General features: G+C 34.7%; 1 long non-coding RNA gene across 1 annotated transcript; it reads left to right on the top strand.

Annotated features, from left to right (window-relative positions):
• The first annotated feature begins 3,371 nt into the window (after positions 1 to 3,371).
• On the top strand, positions 3,372 to 4,966 carry LOC123204403. Its single transcript, XR_006499545.1, has 5 exons — positions 3,372 to 3,857; positions 3,931 to 4,030; positions 4,116 to 4,194; positions 4,280 to 4,575; positions 4,684 to 4,966. It is a non-coding gene; the product is annotated as an uncharacterized LOC123204403 (long non-coding RNA).
• The last annotated feature ends 1,034 nt before the right edge of the window (positions 4,967 to 6,000 follow it).

Below are 6,000 nucleotides of genomic sequence, written 5' to 3'. Positions count from 1 at the left end.
GTAACTGTCAATACTGGATCAAAAATTTAATTTTCTCTTAGGCATTGTAAAAAATTAATGGACTAAGTAAGTAATGTAGCGGGTGAAACTTCAATGAGAAAGCCAAAGCTGGCACTGGAGACACTTAATCCACCTCGAACTCCAAGTTGCGCATCCTCGAATGCTAGCAAGAAAAATGAAAAATAAATTTTGCTTAAATTATACAGTGTTACAGAAACTGGGTTTAATTATTTTGCTGATATTGCTACAATGTGAGCCATTTTTAGGCATGAGAAGCTAAAATCAATCCTGGCTTGGGCAAATGAGAAGAAGGAGAAAGCCAAGAATAAAATTGAAAAAACAAAGGTAGTCCTTTAAACTTTATGCTGATTAATTTCTTTTCAAATGCCAATTATGAAGATTAATCGCTCCCATATTGTTGAAAATGCAGAGTGAATTGGACCTGAAGTTTTCAAAAGAGCCTGCAACATAAAAAACCATTGAGAATATCCGTAGAGATTATGAAGATGCTGATTCCATGAAGGGAAATATTGCTAAAGTATAGAACAAAAATCTGAGTTTGTACTTTTGATTTGTTTTAATAAAGTTTGCATTAAGTTTCATTTTAAAAATTAGCATAAGCTTAAATTTTGTAACAGATGGTGAAGCTCTAGGAAGTTTTTGTTTTTGAAATGCCCTGAAACTAGTATGAAATATTTTAGAGGCATTTCAGAAATATAAAAAAAAATTGAAACACATTTTTTTCTTTTTTTTAATTGATTTCATATTTCATTCTTCTTCACAATTTTGAACTTTTAATTGTCTCCTCTCCTCTCCCCTCCATCTTTGACTTCTCTAATTGTTGGTGAACGTTTCAAAAATTGGATTCATCAAGTTTGATATACATTATTTATAGGATTCGTCAATGCTTTAAAAAATTATTGTATTTTACCAATATTTTTAAAGAAATACAGGTTGTATTTTTTAATAAATTTTAGTATTTATAAAAAACATCTATATTTTTTATATTTATATGTTTTCTCACGTTTCTCTTCCTTATATTCTTGAGAAGATACATTGCAGCTTTTCCGTTTCTGCATTTCCACCTTTCCATGTTTCCGTTTCAATGCTTAATAGGTTGCATAGTTGACACTTATGAATAGACTGATTGAAATTCCAAACCGGCCAAAAAATTGCAGAGTCATTATGTCATGAATGATCCATAAAGATATTACCTTTGAAAAAGTAAAGGCTTACCCTTGACAAAGTGAATTACTTTTTACTAATAGGAATCAACAATCAAAAAGTTTGAGAAAATTAGGAACAATAGAATGATTTGAGGAATCAAAATCTATGAAATTCAACATGAGATTCCTGCAAATTTCTCTTTATTGGAAAGGTTTTTCAAAAAGAGCATCAAAGTATAACCAGTAAATAATTTACCAACTGCTTAAGATTCCATGATGCATAAATTTATGTTAAGGTTGCTGGAGATGAATTTGTAGAGTGAGATTTTTGGATCCTCAAAAGGAAGAATCCAAGAAAGCTACCCAAACAAGCCCACCATTTCAACAAAAGGAATCCTTCCTGGGAGGTTCTCATCATGTACTTCTTTAGTCAATTTCTGAAATGAAGTTGAATCCAATTTGGTTCTTTTGCAATTAAGTTAAGATAGATTTCTACAGTTTACTATTAGTCCATGAGATGAGAAAAAAACAAATGAAAACTGGTAGATGGGCGTCTGATAATTTCTTTGTTTCGTTAATGGCCAGATTATTTAGGCAGCAAGGTGCAGGACTGGCTGCAGAAGCAAATTCTGGGGCCAATAAAAGACGAAGTCGATTCGAAGCAGAGTGAGTTTGCAGTGGCGGTCGCAGCTGTGGCATATTCCATTCAATCTCTGGAAAAAGCCAACTATTTGATTAGAGATTCTAAGTATAAGAGTAAGGGTTCAAATCTGACCGCTGATCTTGTCCAACTCATGTAATGTTTTCTTGTTTTAAAAGACTTCCCAGTCAAAACATAGAATTTCTGGAAACTGTAATGAATCTTGGTTTTGAAGTAAATTAAATATAAAGATATTTATAAATGCCCTTTAATTAAAAGATTTGGGAAAAAATTTGAAGTTAGTTTGATTCAAATGAAGCCATGTGGTGTGAGAAAACAATCAGAATTCAGCTGCTGCTACTAGAAATGCAGAATTAGTGGTTAAAAGAATCAAAGAAGAGAAAGTAAGATACCCTGCATCTGAGCAAAAGGAACAGATGCTTTAACCAAAAAAAGCTAATCTTTTTGCAATTTTCAGCGGCCATGTTGAAAATGAGATTAGCGGTCATTCATTCCATAGGCGGTGCAGGTAGAGATGTGCCAATTTATTTAGTGCCATTGGAAAAGTTATTCAGGAATATATGCAATGCAGTGGGGACTGGGGGATAAGGATTGATTCCTTGCTTTTCTTTGCATGTTTTGTTCTCTTCCCTTTTCTACAACCATACAATATAATTGACAAGCGACCTCAAGGGTTAGCAAAACTAGTAGAGTGTTAGAACTTCCAAAAAGAAAGATTAGATTCGAGAATATGTCACACTTGTGAAACCTTGACTTTGTGCAATAGTTGTGGGTTTGGTCATATTGAAAGGGAGGAGATTTCTTGTACTACCCGATATATGCAATTAAAACAGCTGGGCATGATAGACCATGATGGATGCGGTGATGATCGGTTACTTAAATTATATTTTCCACTACGGGGAGATGAATAGAATATAGAGAGAATTGGACACATAATTTTTTATTTGATTTTGCTCGATGGTCAAAAAACTACTTTCATGGTTATGTTATTAGTTGTCTTAACAACAAAAAGATAACTTTTGAGAAAGGTTTGACTTTGGACAATGGCCTAAAGAGGATAGGTGGATTTTTACAAGAGCATTCTCTTATATGTAATAACTCTAGTGTAGTGATAAACTCAACTCAAGCCCCTCCCTTTGTTTGCATCAGTTTCATTAAAATAACATATCTAAGTATTCCTGATTCAAATATGGTTCTCAAGATCTATTTCTATTATAATTGAACAAAAACATAATAAATATGCTAGTGTCATAATCTCAATTTGATTGGAAATGATGACTTTTCCTTTAGACACAGGGAGAATGAGTAAAGAAGCTTATAGATGTTGGGGAGATATATTGCTTTGTGGAGTTTTTCTTGTTGTCTTTAAGAGGCTTATCCACACCTCTAAAAGATTGATGGATAGGAGACATGTTTAGTCGATGCTGCTATAGCCAGTCACTAATCATAAACCAATTAATATCGTACATGCAAATTTGAACTCAAAGGAGTTTTACCGTATAACAGAATACCTTTACAGTGAATAAGCAACAAAGGGTCAACTTGCACTTCTGGAAAATTGCTAAACAAGGGTGCAAAGGAGAGAAAAAGAAGTTCTTTGCTGTCAATTGAAGGCCAATATCTGAGCACATTTCAAATTTCCATTTCACAGGTTACTCCATTAGCTTATAAATATCACAAGATGCGCATTAGAGACTCTCAAGCTTTCGGTTCCTACAACTATTAGCCATTGCAATCAAAGACTTCCCCAGAAAACGTGGCGAAGATGAAGTGGGGAATGGACTCTTCAGGGAATGGCTTCAACAGCTTTTTTAATCTGCAGTCAAAGAAGAATAGTTGTCGGAGTCTTTCAAGGTCAATCGGCAAGGAAAAAGATTCAAGAGAAGGTGAGTATGCAACTGCAGTGTTAGCAGCTGCATGTGCCATACAATCAATTCAAGAATCCAAAACAATTCAGAATAAAAATGGGCTGCAGCCACATTCGAATTGAGCAATCAGGCGACCTTCCTCCTACAACGCAAAAATTCCTGGTAACTGTCAACACTAGATAAAAAATTTAATTTTCTCTTAGGCATTGTAAAAAATTAATGGACCATGAAATAGGTGAAACTTCAATGAGAAAGCCAAAGTTGGCACTGGAGACACTTAATCCACCTCGAACTCCGAGTCGCTCATCCTCGAATGCTCTGCAGAAAAATGAGAAGTAAAATTTTGCTTAAATTTTACAGAGTTACAGGAACTGGGTTTAATTGTTTTGCTGATATTGCTACAATTTGAACCATTTTTAGGCATGAGAAGCTAAAACCAATCCTGGCCTGGGCAAATGAGAAGATGGAGAAAGCCAAGAATAAAATTGAAAAAACAAAGGTAGTCCTTTAAACTTTATGCTGATTAATTTCTTTTCAAATGCCAAATATGAAGTTTAATTAATCCCATATTGTTGAAAATGCAGAGCATATTGGGCCTGAAGTATTCAAAATAGCCTGCAACATAGCAAACCATGGAGAATATCTGCAAAGATTATGAAGATACTGATTCCTTGATGAAAAATATCACTAAATTATAGAACAACAATATGAGTTTGTACTTTTGATTTGTTTTAATAAAGTTTACAGATGGTGAAGCTGCATAATTGTTAGATTTTCTGGGTTTTAAGTGCTTAAATTTTGGACAGGTTATATAAGCAAGAACTAAACAGCAGCTAGCTTTGAAGAAGCAGAACACTTTTTTCGGAAGAGAGCAGCAGAGGTAAGAAATATTTTTTTCTGTATATTATCATTCAGAATCAACGCTTTTATATAAAACAAAATACAATATTGGCCATAACTTAATTAATGAGCACCATACTTATAACAGCAAAAAGGTGCCTGAAAATATGGATCATCATCCATTTACAATAAGCTGCAACTACTACCAACAGCTTTTCTGACTTAGATACAAGCAAAAAGACACAAACATCCTCAATAAACTAACACTCCTCCTTTGAGGTGTTTGCTGTAACTCCAAGTCTTGATCTCAAGTGTTCAAACATAGGCTTAGGAAGAGCCTTAGTAAATATATCAGCCACTTGATCCTTAGAGTTGCAGTACTTAAGGCTGATTTCTCCTGATTTTTCTGCTTCCCGAATTGCATGAAATTTCACATTGATGTGCTTTGTTCTACCATGATGAACTGGATTTCTAGTAATTGCAATGGCTGCTTTATTGTCCACAAAAAGCACTGCACTTTCATCTTGAGCATGGCCCAAGTCCTTGAGAAGTTTTCTTAGCCAAATGGCTTGATTTGCTGCACTTGCAGCAGCAATATATTCTGCCTCAGCAGATGATTGAGCAACAACCTCTTGTTTTTTTGAATTCCAACAAAACACTGCACTTTCAAATGAAAAGCAATAACCAGAGGTGCTTTTTGCATCTTCCAAACTTCCTGCCCAGTCACTGTCAGAGAATCCCACAAGTTTGTTGCTTTCTTGTTTAGAAAACCACAAACCATAAGCTGATGTTCCCTTTATGTACCTTAAAATTCGTTTGGCAGCAACCATATGAGCATTGCTTGGTGATTTCATGAATCTGGACAAGAGAGATGTAGGAAACATAATGTCAGGTCTGCTGAAGGATAAATATAATAGGCTGCCAATTAAGCTTCTGTATGCAGTGGCTTCTGCTTCACTCTCTGAATCATTTTTCTTCAGTTTTTCATTTACAACCAGAGGGGTAGAAACTGGTTTGCAAGTCTCCATCTGAAATCCTCTTAAAAGATCTTGAGCATACTTCTTCTGACGAATAAATATACCACACCTTTTTTGATCTATTTCCATGCCTAAAAAATATTTCATTTCACCCAAATCTGACATCTCAAATTCTTGCTGCATGATCTCCTTGAATTTAGCTAAAGTTTTTGTATCTCCTCCTGTCACCAAGAGATCATCTACATACAAGGAGACAATAAGTTTTACTTCATTCCCAAGTCTTTTTATGTAAAGTGTTGATTCATTTGGGCTGCAAAGAAAACCTTGGCTTAGCAAGTATGAGTGAATTTTAGAATACCAGGCTTTTGGAGCCTGTTTCAAGCCATAAAGTGCTTTATGTAACTTGTACACATTCTGCTCTTTGCCTGAAACCTTGAAACCTTCAGGTTGTTCTACAAATATATCTTCATCCAGTATACCATTCAAGA

This window comes from Mangifera indica, chromosome 20 (genome assembly GCF_011075055.1).
Source record: "Mangifera indica cultivar Alphonso chromosome 20, CATAS_Mindica_2.1, whole genome shotgun sequence".
Classification (NCBI taxonomy): Eukaryota; Viridiplantae; Streptophyta; class Magnoliopsida; order Sapindales; family Anacardiaceae; genus Mangifera; species Mangifera indica.
This window is presented reverse-complemented; position numbering and strand designations above follow the sequence as displayed.